The sequence below is a fragment of the Microtus pennsylvanicus genome, chromosome 7, assembly GCF_037038515.1.
Source record: "Microtus pennsylvanicus isolate mMicPen1 chromosome 7, mMicPen1.hap1, whole genome shotgun sequence".
NCBI lineage: Eukaryota > Metazoa > Chordata > Mammalia > Rodentia > Cricetidae > Microtus > Microtus pennsylvanicus.
Window position 1 is genome coordinate 6,824,314 of NC_134585.1, and position 20,593 is coordinate 6,844,906.

Genomic DNA, 20,593 nt, shown 5'->3' on the forward strand with positions numbered 1-20,593 from the left:
CATACTTCACCACTGGCTTACACACTCAGATTTTGGAGGAAAAAGGCGTTTAAATCCCCACTGTCTTAACTATTAGGACAAGAAGGCAAACATCGTCTAGTTCCATACAGCCCATCAATAAACACTTTTAAAAAGGCACAGTATTGCTTTCCTCTGGCGGCGGCCTCAGGTGAGCTAAGATGGGCGTGAAAAAGTACATCCAGGAGCTGTGGGGGAAGAAGCAGTCGGGGTGATGAGCTTCCTGCTGAGGGTCCACTGCTGGCAGTACTGCCAACTGTCTGCTCTGCACCGGGCTCCCCGCCCAACCCAGCCACAAGGGCAAGCAAGGTTACATCATATACAGGATTCTCCTCGGATGTGGTGGCCGCAAACGCCTGGTGCCCAAGGGTGCAACCTACGGCAAGCCTGTCCATCATGGTGTGAACCAGCTGAAGTTTGCCCGAAGCCTTCAGTCTGTTGCTGAGGAGAGAGCTGGACGCCACTGTGGGGCTCTGAGAGTCCTGAATTCTTACTGGGTTGGCGAAGATTCCACATACAAATTTTTTGAGGTTATCCTCATCGATCCATTCCATAAAGCTATCAGAAGAAACCCTGACACCCAATGGATCACCAAACCGGTCCACAAGCACAGAGAGAGATGCATGGGCTGACATCTGCAGGCCGCAAGAGCCGTGGCCTTGGAAAGGGTCACAAGTTCCACCACACTATTGGCTCTCGCCGTGCAGCCTGCAGAAGGAGCAACACTCTGCAGCCCACCGTTACCCCTAATACACGTAATGTTTATACAATTCATACCCAATAAACAATTTAGGACAGTCAAAAAAAAAAGGCACAGTATTTTGGGGGCTGGGAAGATGACTATGGATAAAGTGTTTGCTGTGCCAGCATGAGGATGTAGGTTTACATCCCTAGAACACATACAAAAGCCAGACATGTTATCACACACCTATAAACCCAGCACAGGGTGATGGGGTAGGTAAATTGCTGGGATCTTATTGGCTAACCAGTTTAGCAGAAGTTGCAAGCTCAAGTTTGAGTGAGATACAATGAAAAACAAGGGGGAGGGGAACAGGACACAATAAAAGAAGGTATCTAGAGTCAAAGTTTGGCTCTAAACAAACAAGCATGCCCACACCCACATCTGTACAAGTGTGACTGTGAGTACATGTGCACACGTACACACATACACCCCCCAATACCAAAAAAGTTATTCTAACTCAAAAAACCCTGTGTTTTATATACATTACATATCCTCAAAAATATATGTGTGTGTATATATATATATATATATATATACATGTATTTGTGTGTGTGTCTACACACATATATATGGTTATTACAATACTCTGAGAAATAAAATAATTTATGGAAACAGACAGGTACAAAGAAAAGAATATAAAATGGCTTGAGAGGTATATTACTGGGAAAAATGGGAAGAAATTAAGAAAGTGGTGAAATTAGGTTACATATCAGACACTCTCAGCATGACTTTTACTGTGGTATGAAAGCATCTTCTGGAATAATAATGCTAATTTTAAATGCCCTCTTAATAAAATATTCAGGTTGCTATAGCCTATTAGGCAGGAATTAAAGTCTCATGCGCTCTGCCACCCCTTCCTCAGGTCTGCCACAGTACAGTTGTCACAGGAAACGAGGCCCAGGAATTCTGAGCACTAAGTGGTTGCATGGGCCAGGTAAAAGATGGACGGCCCATCATTCAAGTCATTTAAAATTGGACACAACATTAGGGAAAAGGCAATGGACCCGAGTGGGATGAACTACAGAAACTAATGTAGCATTTAAAAAAAAAATCACATTCATTGGCACCAAGGGACATTTGGAGGACAATGTATTTAAATTTGGGGCTCGTTTTGAAGGAACTGAGTGTCAACCGATCCTGGGGCTGACTCTACACACAGACATTCCCTCCTGAAATGTAGAGAGAAGCACGAAGCTGACAGGGGCTGCTTAAGTGATCAGCTCACAAAGGATTTCCTTTGCTTCCTTTGGCTCAGTGATGATGATGTCATCATGCATCTGTGGGCTGTCATTTTATATGAACATAAAAACAGACAGAAAATACATAAAGTGATATGTAATTTTCCATGCAAGTGCTTTCAGACTAATAAGAGTTATGGTTTATGATTAAGTAGAAATTGGTTATTTGCTTTAAATATTTATGATAAAAGTACTTAGAATTAACACTTAAGCAATCCAACCCACAAGATTTAAAAAAATAAAATAAAAGCCACACTCCCTAGAGCTGGCCTTTATGGCACCTGCCTCCTAGGAGGCAATAAATCTCACCCCAAGTAACAGTGAATGGCTTTTGTCAGTTCTGCTGTCAAACTTAGGTATTCCTGGGAAAATATTCTTTTCAATTTTTTAATTGAAAATCTTTTTTTTCCTATGATATAGTGATTATGGTTTCCCCACTACCAAGGCCTGCCAGTTGGTCACCATATCCCCTTCCATGGGGATCCACTCACTTCCTGTCTGTCCTTAGAAAGCAAACAGGGATCAAGGAATAATCATAAAATTCAGTAAGATAAAACAAAACAAACCAGAATAGGAGAAAACAACCAAACAGGAAAAAGAGCCAAAGAAAAAGAGCAGAAGAAACACACACAGATACAGAGACAAACACATTTGCACACACAGGATTTCCATAAAGACACAAAACTGAGAAGCCAATATATGTAAGCAGAAAAAAAAAGAAAAAAAAAAGACCTGACATTATGAGACAAAGAAGCTCCATAGATGCCGTTGAGTTCATTTTGTGTTGGTCATCTACTGCTTGGCATGGGGACCACCCTTAAGAACAGTTTATTACCCCAGTGAGACCCCCTTGGAGAAAACGATCAACCATCTGGGTTAGGAATGGAGACACATGCCTTCTTATCCTTTCTGTTCTAAGACTCCAATGTGGTGCAGACCTGTACAAGCCCTATGCATGCTTCTAGGCTCTGTGAGTTCATATGTGCACCAGCCCTGCTGTGCCGAGAAGGCGCAGGTTCCTGGTGTCCTCCATCCTCTATGGCTCTTACATCCATCCTGCCTCTTCTGCAGTTCCCTGAGTCCTGAGGGCAGGGATTTGATAGTCACATCCATTTTAGGATTTAGTGTTCCAAGATCTCTCACTCTCTGAGTATTGTCTGTCTGTGGATCTCTATTTGTTCTCATCTGCTGCAGGAGGAGGCTTCTCTGGTGATGGCTGAACAAAGTACAGATCTATGCGTATAGGAGAATATAATAGGGAATCGCTTTATTGCTATATTCTCCTGGCAGAACAATATTATTTGGTTGACCCTCGGCACCTGGTCCTGAGGTTCTTGGCCACCTAAACAGTGTTGGGTATGGGTTTCATCTCCTGGAGTGGGCCTTAAACCAGATACTGGTTGATTATTCCCACAAGCTCTGTGCTACTATTGTACTAGTGTATCCTATAGGAAGTCACCATTGTATATCAAGGGGTTTGTGGTTGGATTTACCTTTCTCCTTTGGTAGTGGATCCAATAGAGGGCTAATATCCAAAATATATAAAGAACTCAAAAAAGTGAACATAAGAAAACAGCCTAACTAAAAATGGGGTACAGATTTAAACAGAGAATTCTCAAAAGAGCAAACTCAAATGGCCAAGAAGCACTTAAATGTTCAACACCCTGAGTCATTAAGGACTGCAAATCAAAACTACTTTTAGATTTCATCTTACATTAGTCAGAATGGCTAAAATCAATAACACAAGTAACAGCTCACATTGGTGAGGATGTGGAGTAAGGGGAACACTCATTCATTGCTGGTGGTGTACAAATTTGTATAGTCACTATGGAAATCAGTATGGTAGTTTCTCATAAAGATGAGAACTGACCTATCTCAAGATTCAGTTTTACCACTCTTGAGCATATACATCCTACTACAAAGACACTTGCTCAACCATTGTCATTGCTACTCTATTTACAATAGTCAGAAGTTGAAAATAAACTTGATGTCCATCCATAGATGAATGGATAAAGAAAACATGGTACATTTACACAATGGAATATAACTCAGTTATTAAAGAATGCATTTGTGAAATTTTCAGGTAAATGGATGAAACTAGATGAAATCATTCTGAATGAGGTAACTGAAACCAAGAAAGAAAATATGGCATGTACAAATGGATGGAAATAGAAAACACTATCCTGAGTGAGGTAAGCCAGACCCAAAAAGAGGAACATGGGATGTACTCACTCATAGTTGGTTTCTAGCCATAAACCAAGGACATTGAGCCTATAATTAGTGATCCTAGAGAAGCTAAATAAGGAGAACCCAAAGAAAAACATATAGGCATCCTCCTGAATATTAACCTTCAGCAAGCGATGAAAGGAGACAGAGACAGAGACCCACATTGGAGCACAGGACTGAAATCTCAAGGTCCAAATCAGGAGCAGAAGGAGAGAGAGCACGAGCAAGGAACTCAGGACCGCGAGGGGTGCACCCACACACTGAGACAATGGGGATGTTCTACTGGGAACTCACCAAGACCAGCTGGCCTGGGTCTGGAAAAGCCTGGGATAAAACTGGACTCTCTGAACATAGCAGACAATGAGGACTACTGAGAACTCAAGAACAATGGCAATGAGTTTCTGATCCTACTGCACGCACTGGCTTTGTGGGAGCCTAGGCAGTTTGGATGCTCAACTTACTAGACCTGGATGGAGGTGGGGGTTCCTTGGACTTCCCACAGGACAGGGAACCCTGATTGCTTTTCGGGCTGGGGGGGGGGACCTAATTGGGGGGGGGGAGGGAAATGGGAGGCGGTGGCGGGGAAGAGACAGAAATCTTTAATAAATAAATAAATTTAAAAAAAGAAAAGAAAATATGGCATGTATTCATTTATATGTGGATGTTAAGTCACTGATAAGCAAGCTACAATCTACATAACCAGAAGTTAGGTAGAGAGTAAAGTACTTGGGTGGGGCAGAGCTCCCTAGGAAAAGAAATAGTTATGAATGAACGGGGTTAGAAGACAACTGGAATGGGAGGATCAAAGGGAGAGTAGAGGGGGTTAAGGGATGGAATACAGGGAGTGACAGGTAAAATTAACAGACATCTGAGGGGACATCTGGAAATCTAACACATTAGAAGCTTCCTAAAATATATACATATATAAAGGCAATCTAAATGAAATTGTCAAAAAAAAAATGGGAGGAGACAGAACTCCAACAGGACATCTCTCATCACCAAATAGAGCTTCCAGTACAGGCAACAGGTTACATTTAATTGAGCTCTTGACCAAAGGGGTCCCATGGGAACCCCCAAATAATCCAGGCTATTGCTAAAGCTACTGGTGGCTTTCCACAAACTGACAGCAGGTCCTACTGTTAAGACAACACCTACACAACTCATGAAGAAGTTGAACTGGTGCTACTTAGAGCTTTCATTCCTATGAAGGTTACTACCTAGGGAGTCATGGTACAGGAAATACTTTCCTTAGCCCTATTACTTTTTAGCTTGCCCAAAAGGACAATATGAAAATATTGACTGATGTGGGAGTCCCCTCTGTGTGCTGTGATTACCATTAATGAATAAAGAAACTGCTTTGGACCTATAGCAAGGCAGAACTTAGGTAGGCAGGAAAAGCTAGGCTGTACGCTGGAAGAAAGAAGGGCAGAGTCAGAGAGGAGCCATGGAGATGACGGAGATAGACACTGAGAACTCTACCCGGTAAGTCATAGCCACGCAGCGATATACAGATGAACAGAAATGGGTTAAATTAATATAAGAGTTAGCCAATAAGAAGCTAGAGCTACTGGGCCAAGCAGTGATTTAATTTATACAGTTTCTGTGTGATTATTTTCGGGCTAAGCGGCTGGGAACCAACAAGCAGCTCTCATCTCCCACTACAATTGACATATCATGGGCCAAAGAAAATCTAAAGAAAATAGATTGATAAATATCCTGTTAAAATCTTTGCTGCCAAGTACTGGTTTATATAAATGAATCACAGCCGGGAACACAAGAATGTTAGGACAGAAGCAATTTCAAAGCACTATGGGAAGACAATAACCCAGTGACCAAGGTGTATCCAGGACTTGGCTACACTGTAACAAGTTCAACACCAAAGCTAATTTTGAATGGTTCATAACAACTTGATAATCACAGTAGTTTTAAAAAGTTTATTGATTATTAATCTATACCAGCACTATGTTAACCTCATTAAACCCTCCCAACTCCTAGGTAGTTACTATCATTGTCTCTGCTTTACAGATGGCAAACTGGGATAAAACCACAGAGTCTTACTTTTCTAAGCTCACAAGCTTGGGAATAGGAAGCTATGTTATGTGTTTGGCCCAGTACATAGGTCACTTCTCATAACAGTATAACAGATTTGCTCCAAACAGGACAGCAAGAGACAGCGAGTTCCGGACTTTTTCCTCTTGAAGCAGGGCTTCATTATAGTGGAAAGTAGTCTTGGAAGCCATGAGCTTAAGTAATTTCCTGACTTAGCCTACAGAAGAGCTGCAACTACAAAGTACAGGCCCCATGTCTGCTCTTTTTAAACTTAAACTTGAACCTGACTATACATTGCTGACCATAAGCCTTGTGATTAATATGTAGCTATGAGAAAAGAAGTGAAAATCTGTTATACAGCTACGCCATGCATATCCACCAGTAGATACCACTACTGCATGGTCCACTATCATAATCTTAAAATAATTTCTGTATTAAAAAAAACAAATGGAGGGTTCTAGGTATAGTTCAGAAGCATACCACTTATCTAACAGGCATAAAGTTATGGACTGTTGCTCTTTTTATTTTATTGTTTTGTGTGTATGAGTGTTTTGCCTACATGTATGTCTATGCACCACATGTATGCAGTGCTCGTAGGGACCAGAAGAGGGTGTTGAATTGCTTGGGACTGATAGTGAATCACCACATGGGTGCTGGGAATAAAAACCAGGTCATCTGAAAGAGCAGGTAGAGCTCCTAACCGCTGAGCCATCTCTAGCCCAAGTCTTGGGTTTAATTCCCATCATCTCAATCAACCAATCACATGGAAGGAAAAATGGTACAAATTAGATATGGTTGGTCTTCAGAAACAAGGGTCAGGAAAACAAAAACAGAAGAAACCAGATCCACATTACCCAGGCACTTTTCCCTCACCAGGAGGAGCCCACACAGCCCACACACTCACCTCTGCTTCTGTGTAAATTACTGGGTTCCCTAGAGCTTTGGGGGTGAGAAAATATCTGCGTCACTTTTCACAATTAAAATGAAAGTGTGACCTGCTTCCTATAAAGATAGCTTTTATTTATCAAAATGTAGTGAATTTATAAGTTAACTATTTTTTAACCTATCGAATTTGACTTTCACCTGTAGAGAGAAGGTCACAGTTTGCAAAACAATTACCTTCTTCCTTGCTTCCATCTTGGTCCAGTATCTCCTTACAATGACACACAGGCATTCGCTGTAGCTGCCATCTTTCAATGAAGGCCTATTTCTGTGTGTGGATGAACTCTGACCACTATATAAATCACAAGGATCACTGTACTTCCCAGCATTGGCTATGCGAGTTCGCCAACACCAAAGGCAGGGTTGAAAAACAAAACTGCTGTCAAACACATCATACAAAGCACACACATGAACTTTTCATTTTATTACAGGACTGAGCCAAAAAGCTCATGAACAACAAATAGTCACGGTCTACCATGAACAGGAGAAAACTGCTGGTTTATAAGGGAAGGCCTAAAAGCATGCTTCCAGTTGAACACTTTGGGACTTCCTACACAATGCAAAGCTCCTAAGTTAAGCACGCAACTGTGATTGAGCCCATGAAGGAAAGCGGAAAAGAGCAGTGGTGTAATGGTAATCTGTCTTATGGGCCCTCTTACGAGACTGAAAAGGGCTGTTCACAAGTACAGAATGATCTTTCCTTCAAATGATACATATGTGCTGTTTCCTCTAGCAGTTCTGCATTTTTACTACAGCAATTTTGCTGCCCTTGGTCTTTAGCAGTTAAGGCAAGCATACGAAGCATGCTCTCAGAGTCTTGACTATGGCAACTTGATAATAGCCCCATTTAACAAGGTAACAAGGCTTCAAGATGAATATAGGTTCAAAGGGCCAACTAGTTTTCCTTAGAAGTGCACAAAGCAGACCCTTCCATGCTGTGAAAAGCCTTACCCACATGTTAAAAATATGAACACTTCAGAACAGGAGTTAATGCAGATAAATGGCTTCTGATTTAATGAGGCACGGTGGCCAGAAACCTGCTGATCTTGCTTCCCTCCAAAATTTGCTGCTCTCAGCTCTGGCCTCAAGGATGGCCAATAACTTACATTACGATAAAATAATGCAAAGATTAGTAAAATTTGGTTAATTTGTCCATCATTTCTTGTAACTCATGAGTTAAGATTAGGAATACACATAGCAAGCCACATGCTGAAGCAGTGGCCTCCTTGGGTCTTCCTGAGGAACCTAGCTCGTTATGGCCTCTGCAGCAGGGGCTACCTCTGCAATGGCAGCTCTCTACTACAGTGTGAACAGAGGCTCCTAAAGGACAGGACCAGATCCTCTGTGAATGTTATACAGCTGTTCTATATTGAGATCTGGTGTCCTACGCACAGGACTCAGAAACACTAGGTGTAGAAGATCTTAGAAGATGAGTAGCCCAGAGGAGTACTTGGAGACCTCAAGCTCCACAGTCTGTTGTTTCTTCAGACTGAAAGGCCAGGCTCTGGGCTTCAGGTCACCTGCAGTGACAGAATGCTGAATCCTGGGAGCTGTGGTCCCTAGCTACTCACTTCTTTGTTTTCAAAGCTTTCCTGTAGCAGATGCCTTCTTCTTCAGAGACTGAAACAGTTCTAGATTCTGCTAGTTCTCTGGTACCCCAGTTCCTAGGCAACAAGGCACTGTGGTATCAGGGTACTTTATCCACAGTGTGCAGCCCTGATTTATACTCATTTTTCTAAACAAAGACAAGTTGAGGATGCTTAGATTGACATCCACAATCAACTTTCAACAGATTAACATGGTCTCCCTTCAGCTTTCCTGGGCCCTTACTCAGTAGCAAGCAGATATGGCCACAGTCCAAGCTGCTTCACGTGGAAGCCTTTGGTGTTCTGACCACAGACACAGATCACATGGCCTTCCTCTTCTATATCCAGAGCTCCAGCAACAGTACGTGACTTCATGATCACGTGTATCTCAGAGACAGTATGCTTAACACAGGATGTAGGTCACTAGCATAGCTCTGCGAGCTCAGACCTGGAATTGAATCCTAGCCCCCGAAACACAACAAAGCTCTTATTCTGACTTTGCTCAGCTGACAAGGCCCAGCTTGAACTTTTAATGTGGCTGAAGCATCATGTGTCTGCATAGGTGCTCTATATCTAACATGAATGATAACAAAGACGGATGTGACATTCCTGCCTGTATCCACGCACTTGGGAAGTTCAGGCAGAAGGGTTGTGATTTTGAGGTCAGCCTGGGGTATATACCATGTTTTAGAGCAGCCTGGGTGATACAGTGAGATTCCTCCCTCAAAAGTAAGATTTTTGTGCCCCGCTTTCACTTTATCTCTTTGATGTAAACTATTTTCCCCTTAGAAAATGCACTCTAGGCAACAGATTTCTTTGTACTCTGACATGGACTCCATGTGAGAAGTCACACTCTTGTGCCAATCTTTTCAGGAAAACCCATACATAGAGTCTTCCTGAGTGAGAACTCCTAACACAAGCACGAATATCCATTCCTGGGGCAGACGCTCAGGCTAGATGAGTGACATGTGACATACGCCTCAACTCAGCCTTCTGCTTCTGGATCATCTTCCACTACTGCTCTGGCTTCTAACTTAGCCCGCACCATTGCTGTCTCCCCAGTATGCCGAGCAGAGGTTTAGACTAAATTCATATCGCAGTCCTGACAATAACAGCTCTTAGGTTTCTCCCCCCCCCCCGTCCCTTCCACAGCATTTTTCTCTTATTTCAAAAACTAACATCCCCACAACTAAGATACTCGAGTGTTCATCTACTCTACTCATGCCCTTTCCAAATTACCCTTCACACTTCGGCGAATATAAAGTCTGTCAGTTTCTCCTTAAAGCAGTTCAGTGACCGACTCTCTGGGAAAAACACAAACCCAACAATATAAAACGGCCTTGCAGACACAGACCTAGAATCCAAGCCTGCCCTTGAGTCTCATTTCCAGCTGCCATGGCTCCTATTGGAAGATTTCCTCACATCAGGCTGCAGTTCCCTCAGCACATTGACGGCTCAAGTTCCTGAAGCGTCTTCAGCACCTCCTTTCTTCTTCTGTACTCTATAAAGCAACTGACTTAAAATGACTGCAACCCACACAGAAGGAGAGATGCAGGAGAAAAGGAAGGAGCAAGAAATGCCCTGGGCAAAACTGGAGCTCCTCTTTAGTGCCCTCTTGGTACCGGCTGCCCTGCTTCTTGACCACAGCACTCTGGGCACTTGATCAGGTGGGTCAGTGTTCGAGGAATCAAGGTTTTGGTGATTCTTTAAGAAGGAGTATAACTAAAATGAGGAAAGCTGCCACAAATGATCACGAGGAAAGAGAAATCCAGTCTGTAGGTGAAAGTTGTATTGAGAAAAGGAGAACATTCAGTCCTGACAGAACAACACAAATCACAGCAGCCTAGGACCACAGTCCAGCCCCTAGCTTGCTCTCTAATGAGGTTTGAGCCCACTTCCTTCCTTGACTCCATCAGCCATCCCTGTTCCTTGATTATAAAATTGACTTTGCTGTAGTCTGGGCAACTTTCAGCTCCTGGCAATATAAAAGACTTGACTGTGTCTGTCATGGTAAAGTGACACCCAGCATGGAATCCATATCACCTTCTTTTATTTCATGGCCTCTATCACTCACTCGACCTGCCTCCTTGAATATAATATATTACTTTCTATGTAAATGGAGGGCGATCATATTAAAAGTCATAAATGTACCTCATTTAAATAAACTACCCAAGCTCTAATGCTCCAAAAATCATAAAACAGAATTGAAAACAAATGAATCTTTGCTTTGGGCTTTAAGGCTTATGAATTAAATCAACTATTAATCAGACTTGGAAAAACACTGGCTCTTTTCCCATGGTCGCTACTATAGAGTTATTTTAAAGAATCAATAGAGCTCACTAACCTACATGACTTTCTGGTACTTCTACCCTCTGGTTTACCTTAGAACTTATTGCTAATTACTGCAGCTCTAAGAGAATCTACACAGAAGTGACAAAACACATAAATTATTCACAGGGCTATTCATCTGCAGTGGACATCCCATCACATTCAACCTTGCAAGTGTCACAGGACCAGTTATTTTTACATCAGATTGTATTTTATAGGAAATAATAAAGATGCTACAGCACCACAATAAATCCCCACTAGCAGCAGATCTGCATTTCATTGCAACAAACGTCTCTACTCTATTAAGCAAGCCCTGAAATTTGCCCTTAACATGCTGTGGAGTCAAGGGTTTCCCTGGTGCTATTTCAAACCCGCAGGTGCTTGAGGCTGAGGGTCAGTGGGGAACACTAAGGATACTTCTTTTCAGTTTCTGCATGGGAAACAGGACTCTCAGATCCGAAAGGCCTTGCTCTCACCCAGAAGGACCTTGCTCTTGGCATTTATTTTCCTCATCTAAAACATTTTCTCTTCTCGACTGTGATCCATTTTGTCTCTGCAACAGAACTATGTTTATCATCCAAGACTTATCACATTGCTCTTGCTGACTGTGTGGTCAGCAAAAACAAGATGATGAGCCTGGGCTGTGAGGACTTGGCAGCCCCACGGCTCTAATGGATCCCAGCAGTATTGGTTTACTGAAAGAGGATCTGGACAGCCCAGGACAATTTACCATTCTGTATACTGTGCACAGAAGATACCCTCCATTTTGTAGAGTTTAAATCTGACTCCATCCTAAAAGAAAGAAATTCCAGTTCTGAAAGAGCCCAACAATGAAGCAGCGGCAAATAAAGTCAGCCTGGTGTGGTGGGCACAAAGAACACATAGAATTTCCAGGTGATCCCCAGCTGAGGGGACTCCTGGAGACCATGGCCCTCCTTCCCAGCTCTCATCCAGCACAAGATGGACAGGTCTGTCGTCCCCAGGACAGGAGTGTCTATGAGACATAGTCATGAATGAGGCGGATGACTTCTCAAGGTCACTGCCTTAGTTATGACTCATTAATGTAGGACAGACTGCGGCTCTGAGCGGCATGTTTTTCTGAAGCAACAGACTCTACTGTCCACCTTCTGTAAATAATAAATCTCACAGCTTCCTAGTCTGTCTGTAATCTGCACATCAGCACACTGAAAACAGTGTAAACAAGGTTAGCTGAAAAAAATAAGTCACACACCAGAGTGAGTCCAGTCAGCATGCCATGGCTGTTCAAGGCATCCGAACTGCTCGTACCAGTATCTAACCGAGATAATGAAAATTTGAAGATCCTTACACTTTTACTGCCTCAGTGTCTACTTCTAATTCTCATAAAAATGAATGGGAGATTTCTATAAGTTTTTGACAGCATAAATAAGATCAAAAGGCATTATTTTATCCATAGACTAATAGCACTTTTTTTAAAAAAAAATCACAATACTCAACGTAAAATAAGAAGTTTCAATGAGATGCTCCCCATCTTGCAAATCCCACTGGAAGTGCAGTGTACACAATTTCTATCTCCGGGATCATCAGTCACACGTGTTATCAATGAAACAGCCATCTCTAGAGCCTTGAGTGACAGAATTTTTAGCTATACCGTCAGCTTTCTCATAACCCCAAATCTAAAGTAATTAAAATTTAAATACCACCAAAATCCCTGGGAGACTCTATCTTTATAAAAACTGCCAGCTTATCCTCTTCCCATGCAGTCACACTCGTTATTAAAAGACACTGAGCCTAATCACTGCCTGATGAGGAACACTAATTTGTCTCTTCCTGGGGCTGTTTCTACAGCTGTGAGTTGGGGTTTTGCTAGCTTGGTGTGGACTGACATAACCCATTTTCCACAAGTCAAATTTTCTGCTAGAACAGCTAGAAAAAATAAAACAACCTCCCCTCCCCCCCGCGCCACATACACACACGGTAAGTATGAAAAGTATAAAGCCCTGTCCCAGCCATATTTTCAAGAACATATGTGTGTGTGCTTAGTTTTCCTTTTTGAAAGAGAATACGATCTTGATTTCTTCAACACTAACACCAGAGATTATACATTTAATGTTAAAAGGTACTTGAAGAGCTACTGAGACTTCTTGGTTCTTCCCTTAGTATCTCAACCTGAACCACAAAAGCCAGTTTCTGGTCTTCCTCCCAAGAACCTTCCCAAACCTGACATGGCTGTATCAGTCTCTATTACTGATACATTCAAAGCTCTCCTATCCAGTCATAAGACTCTTATACTTGCCATTAAACAAACGTAGCAAAGGCTGCCAGAGTCTGTGAAAATGCTACACCAGGCCTGGGGATTTAGCATGCACAAAGCCCTGGGTTTGTTCCATTCCCTTGGGCTTCTCTGCAGAGCTTGTATGCATTCCTTTCTCTATGAAAGGGAGAGACTTTGTTAGCTCTTCTGCAGCTCAAGGACTGCTGCCTATTGATGTGCTGCACAGCACCAGGACACAGTGAGCAACACTTGAGGAGGACAGTGTTCCTCACTGCAGGAGGCTACATACCCTTGGGAGATCAGAAAGTAAAATGCAGTGTTTTGTTCTTTCCACAGATCCCCTGAACACCCCACAAGGGATAAGGATTCAGACAAATTCCTTACTAAAGTGATTAGTAAATAGATTATACCTTAAAAAAAAAAAAAAACTACTAAAGCACTACCCATGGCAGTCTTTGGCTTTGGAGACATACTATTTTGTATACTGATTTATTTCTCTGAATTGGCCCATAATAAATAAGATTTTAAGCTCACCAAATACAGAATTATTAAGTCACCCCTGTATTTTTCACATTACTTAAATACACACACACACACACACACACACACACACACACACACTGTATTGTGTCAGTTTCCTTTTTAATGAAACCATAAAAGATATGCTTCAGCGAGCATTCTTGCTCTTCTTAGTGGCAGACTTCAGGTATAAACTTGGTACTCGGTTAAAATTCAGGGTTGCAGCTAATTTCATGAGATAGTAAAGATGAAAAAGATGTTGCACAGATATCAAGGTTAGTAACATTTAACACTGCTTCCACGCCACCGCATCTATCTGAAAAATAAGCTTGTTATTTTTTGCTTTGTTTTCCCTCTTGCTTTGCTTTTATCTGGTTGACGTAACCTTTCATGCAATGTTTACTTAAGTAATGTATATCATTTTAAAAACTGTGAAGGGTAAATCACAAAGGTCAAGGGCAACATACCCTCATTAGGTGTCCTTTCCCGTACGCCATACGCTTCCCAAAGGAAACTTGTACCCACTCACATGCTCCTCCCACCCTACCCCCAGGTGCAGCTGCAATTTTTCTTTTTAGAAATTTTTACAAATTCTTTGAGGATTTCATATAAAGGATTTTAATCATATTCACCCCATTCCCAGATCCACACGTGCTCTTCCTACCCCAATCTACCCCTGACTTCGTGTCTTTTCTTGAAAAATAAGCCTATTAAACATCAAAATCCAAACTGCATAAAGGTAAAAGACGACAGTACAGGAAAGTCACATTCTGTAACTTCAAAGCCAGATTTATTAATACTCAGAAACTTCTGGATAATCATGCCATTTAAAATCAAACAGCATTTTAACTTAAGATATCCTAAGAAGAGAACTATGTATATCTCCCTGAAATGTCTCATTTTGGCATAATCAACAGAATGAAGAAACTAATTAATGAAAATGTTTTCAATTTAAAACAAATTATTTGAAAAGAAAATTCTGCAGGTATTTAGAAAGACACCTTCCTCCCCCACCATGCACACACACAATAGAGCCCTGAGAGAGAGAAGAACCCTGCATAGAGAGCAGCATGAAATCAATACCTTTTATGAGGCCCTGAAAGCCCTGATGGACCTAGGGATACACCTACTGTGTCTTAGAAAAGTGTCACTAGCCCTCTACTCTGCCTGTAGCGACAAGGAAAAGGACTCAGAGTTGGCAGCAACATTTTAGTGATCTTTGGAACACAATGTCCAAAACCACGAGGCAGTTTCTCTCTCCTTGCCTTCTGATAGCCATCACTCTAGAGAGTCGAGGGGTAAAGAGCCAAGACTGTCTTTCTCACATTCTTGACTTTACAGCAAGAGTTCAGATTCAACCACTCAACGCTCCTCCCATCTATAGAATGCTGAGTCTTTTGACAAACCCAGCATTGAAGAAGAAGCAAGCTATGCCAGGGTACACTGATGCCAGGAAAGTTGATGGGAATACTGCAGATTGGTCTGCAGGGGCTCTTTCCTATGTAAAGCATGGCTGCCAATGCCATAATGAAACATAAATTTGGTCAAAATCATGTTCAGCGAAAACTGAAATAGCTCATTAAACAACTAAATTGTGTATTCTGCTTTTTACTAGCAGGATATTTATTTTCTGGACAGTCACAAGAAGTACATCATGGAGCTAAGGACCTTACAACATCCGTGTGTGCCCTCAGGGTGCTTATGATCTTCCAGGCAGGCTCAAGTGGAAATCAACATCAGTACTGCAGGGACTTCAGGGATGGGAGGTCAACAGCTGCACAGCCGGCTGGCTGCCGCTGAGAAAGGATCGTCTGGATTGCTGTCCCTCACTGCTAACCACAGCAGGAGAGGTTACCAGATATTTGAACTCTGGTGCCAATATCAGACCTGTAGGTGCTCAAAGGAACTTAACTATGTGAATTATTGAATAGACTTCGTCAAGGAAGACAAGGTCTGTGGGAAAGGGCAAGCTGGAAAACAATCCCACCATGGTAGGCTAGTAAGGGGGAAGACAGACAAGGTAGATTCCACAGCTCCAAGTCTCAAATGGACACGCTTTATTACAGAACTGATTTGCTGAGTCTTTCCCAAAGCAATCAACCTTGAGCCAATACAAGCAAGAAATAAAATAAACAATATAGGGAGGGTAACTGTGACTGGAAAAGCAACCATATCTGCAGCCCTGGGTATCTCATTCTACACACCAAGAAAGCATCCTCCAGATTAGAGAGCAAAGAGAACCCTCCAAATTATCTACTGCTGTTTAATGAAAACATTCCTATGTGGGCCATCCCCATTCCCAACACAGACATCATACCAGGTAAGCATGGTTTAAGATGAAAGATTGCAAAAAGGAAACTATATACCATTGGCTAAGGACCACTAAATCGCAAAAGCTACTTTGTACGTGTAATATTTAAGGGTATTCCAAGGATGGAGAAATAGGTTTTAGGAGGTATTTGTTTTAAAATATTTATTAATGTACTGGAAAGCAGGGAATTAAAGAAAGAAATGAAGAAAACATATCTTAAATGCCAGAATGTTCCCACAATCTGAGTAACAAAAATACTGTATCTAGAGGTTCACAAATAAAAACAAACATCACAAATGATGAAGGCATGTGTGTGTATTTAACAAAATGAAAACTATACCAAAATTACTCAAAACCCAGAAGTAGGCTGTGCCAACTCTATGATAAAAGGGACATCATTACACAATCATTAGCCCCTGAAAAACATCCTAACACTCAGCAATGCACATCAAATTTCATTGCAATTGTGTATAAAGAAAATTGAAGACAAGCTGATGTATTCTGGCATCATCCATTTTGCCTACTCCATGCACTCGGAGGACTCGATGGCTCTGGTGCTTATTACCCTATATTTGTCCTTCTTGGAGTGGTTATAATCATAACAGCTATCTAGTACCTTGAATGGACTGGATAATTACAGTGACAGTCATCTGAATATACTGCACACCAGCGTCTCCTTTAAGTGCATTACCTTACCCAGTGACATACACACATCTCCTTCCTGCGGATGCTGACTGCTCTCAGGCCGAGCTGAGTTCCTAGAGTAAAACTTTGCTTATCACAACCAGTTTCTCAAGGCGATGGATGGAGTCTCCAGTACATCATCAAGCTAGCTTCCCTAAACCCACCTATCCTGTTCAAAAAATACAAATGTTCTGGTTGAACTTGTTGGCAGTCAAATTTGACATGTGGCCACATGAAAGGTAAACCCAGGGCATAACACTGACTTGCTGCTCTGGGAAAGCGGCGCATCAGCAGCAACTGTACAAGGCTGCTGAGAGCATTTTCTCAGAAGAAACCACACTGGGACTAGAGCCAGTGTTCCCATCAAAAATGACAATGACAGACTGGGACCATCCCCTCACTTTGGGAAGAAGGGATAGATGGTATTCAGCATGGAACCTTTTAAATCAAAACTTTTTCTAACAGTATCCACATTATACCTCAATTGTCCACATCATACATTTAATCACAAGTATCCCTGACCAGCAAAGTTGAAATGGATAAATTTCTAGAAAATATCACCTACCAAAACTGATTTAACAAGAAAGAGATACTACAATTCAATAAGAAATCAGAATAATACTATAAATATTAAATGTATTTTTAAACAACCTTTATTATATGTGTATGTGTGTGCCTGAGTCTACATGTACTACATGTATGCAGGTGCCTGAAGAGGCCAGCAGAGTTGTCAGGGCCGCCAGAACTGGATACAGATGGCTGTGAGGTGTCATATGAGTGCTAGGATCTGGAACCTGGGTCATGAGCCATCTCTCCAATCCCTAGACATTAACTGTTTAAATAATAGCTGATAATATTCTGACAGACCTCAGAAAATGTTATAGGCATAGTATACCAAATACTCAAACAACAGGTAATTTCAACATATAAATTCTTTCACTGGGAAAGGGAAAACACATTCTATAAAGCTGATACAAGCTGAAATCAGATGTACACAGAAATTCTAGTTGAACTCACTTGTAAACACAGAGTTAGAAATTAAAGTCTCACAAAGTAAATTCAATAATGTACAAATCATTAATTGTGGTCAAATTAGGTTAATCCCTCAAATGCCAGGTATCACCTACATTAATATAATCTATTACATGAACTTTGGGTGGGGTGACAACACACGAGATTGTTTTCAATATTCTAGAAAAGGAATGTGATTAAATTTCCTACTTTTCAAAAATTAAGAAACACTTATCAAACTAGGAATTTATGGCAATTTCTTTAATCTGCGAAGTGGCATTCATCAAAACCTTACAGCAAATGCTCTTCAGTGGTAAAATGAAATAAGCACTCACTTAAAAAAGTAAAGAAGTCAATAGAAAGATGACTACATAGCCCCATCTGTTTGATGGCCTTTGTACACATTCTGAAACAACAGGGCAGAATCCACTGAGCTAAGACACCACATACTAATGACAAAATATAATTCTTACCCAGGAATAAGCTTAACAAAATATGACATAAAGAAAAGATCTACAGTAAAGAAGGTCAAATAAATGGGAAGACGCAGAATGTTAATTGGTAAGATATAGTGTAGTAAAAATGAATGCCAACCTCTCTCCCCCACCCCCAAAACCGATGTTAACCATTTAAACTGAATGGCCAAAGATATCCACTTTGTTACGTTTCATGGATCCATTGAATGCTCCAGTCGTCCTAAAATCCATATGCCACAATCCTAATTCTCAAAGCGACAGTATTAGAAGCTGGGACACCGAAAGGCGACTCAGTCATTAAGAAGGTGCTCTAGGGAGTGGGTTAGGCACCTTTCAGAGATTGCAGTAAGGAATCCCACATTTCCACCAGAGACATCCTGAGAAGAACCAGACAGCAGGCTCCCATGCGCCAAATCTGCCGACGCCTGCATCTCGGGTATCTCAGCTCTAATCCACTCTTGCTTATAAACCCGTTTACAACACTGTGTTCACACAACCCGGACAGATTAACATGCTCATTATTTTAACTACATACAAGCAAGATATATCCTCTTTATAGGTAACACTGTTTGGAAGAATAATATAACGGGATATTCTTAAAAGAGCTGTTTTTAATTTTTTAATGAGCAAATGGTTCAATGAGCAAAAATGCTTCCTATTTTAAGCCTGACAACCTGAGTTTGAACCCTGAGACCCACATGGTGAAAGGAGAGAGCCAACTTCTGCAAGCTGTTCTTTGATTTCTAGGACATGCACAGCCATACAAACATGTACACATAAAATATACAAATGCAAAAAATTATTTTCTCATGCTATGGTTTAAATGTGTTCATTCCAAACTTCAGAGCTTACAGCCAAATGGCCAATGGCTAGGCTTTGAAGAAGTGATCAGGTTGCAGGACAGTGGTGGCCCACACCTTTAATCCCAGCACTTGGGAGGCAGAAGCAGGCAGGTCTCTGAGTTGGAGGCCAGCCTGGTTTACATAATGAGTTCCAGGACAGCCAGAGCTACACAGAAAAGGCCTGTCTTGAAAAACAAACAAAAAATACCAAAAAAAAAAAAAAAAACCCCACAACAAAAACCACAAAGTGATCAGGTAAGAAGACTTCCTCCTATCTTATATGGAATTGAGGCCTTGATAAAACAGGCTTTATTAAGTTTTCAAGCTGGCTTTCCCCTGAGCCTTCCACCCTGTGAGAACACAGTATCCCACTTCTCTACTGTAGACAACATGGTACCATCCTGGATGGAAGATCACTCTCACTAGATGGCCAAATATGTTAGCACTTTGATCTTGGACACCCCCCTCCAGCCTCTAATACTGGGAGAAATAAATTCCTATTACTTATAAATTCTTAAGTCTGTGGTTTCTTGATATAACAGCAAGAAAAAAAAAGAATGAATACAATCTTACAAGTCTATCAAATGTTTAACAAAAGAAAAAAAAGGAAAAGAGGGGAAAGAGATGTGTGCACGCACACTCATGTATGCATGCACGCGTGCACACACACACACACACTCACACATACATACATTCAATGATAGAGACTGAAGCTGAGAAGATCCCAAAGGCACAGAACCTAGTGTCTTACTGCAGGCCTGGACTGACAGTTGAGAAAAGAACTGAGGGCAGGAATGTTGGACGAATTCTGCCCTAGGATGAATGAGTGGCTGTGCTTACACAGCCTCTGTACTGGCCTATCAGCCCGCAGACATGGATACTCTGATTCCATGGTGGCACCTTGTTGCTGTTCCTCCAGAGAGGTGGGGAGTGCACAGAAATGCCGCACCCTTCCTTCCTGCAGCGAGCAGGCAGTACAGGGAACCTTAACCTTCCTTTAGCAATGGCAGTGCGTGAGGCACGGGCTTCTGACTCAGTTTTAAGCGTGCAATTAGAGCATATTCTGTCCTTAAATCTCACCTTAAAAGTTTCCCTTATTCTTTTAAGCTTGCAATTGATTCTATAAAATGCCTGTGATACTGTGAATTAGACTATATAAAAATAAAACACACTGCATTATATAAAGTTTTACTGCGTCTCTGCTCTAACTTCAAATGTGCTTGATTCTGTAGTTCTAATTTGTGTATCTTTATACTCACTGAGTAGTTTTCACCTTATGAAGAATTCAATAAAATGGTATTAAAAGAGACAAAGATCGCTGTCAGATATAAATCCCTTTTTATCTTTCCTCTGAGCCCAAGCCTCTA

General features: G+C 41.5%; 1 protein-coding gene and 1 pseudogene across 1 annotated transcript in view; one reads left to right on the forward strand and one right to left on the reverse strand.

Annotated features, from left to right (window-relative positions):
- The window catches only part of Btbd9 (BTB domain containing 9), a 374,573-nt gene that overhangs the window by 153,279 nt on the left and 200,701 nt on the right, over window positions 1-20,593 (reverse strand). The gene's annotated exons all lie outside the window — the stretch shown is intronic.
- Window positions 180-11,801, forward strand: LOC142853520 (large ribosomal subunit protein eL15-like; annotated as a pseudogene).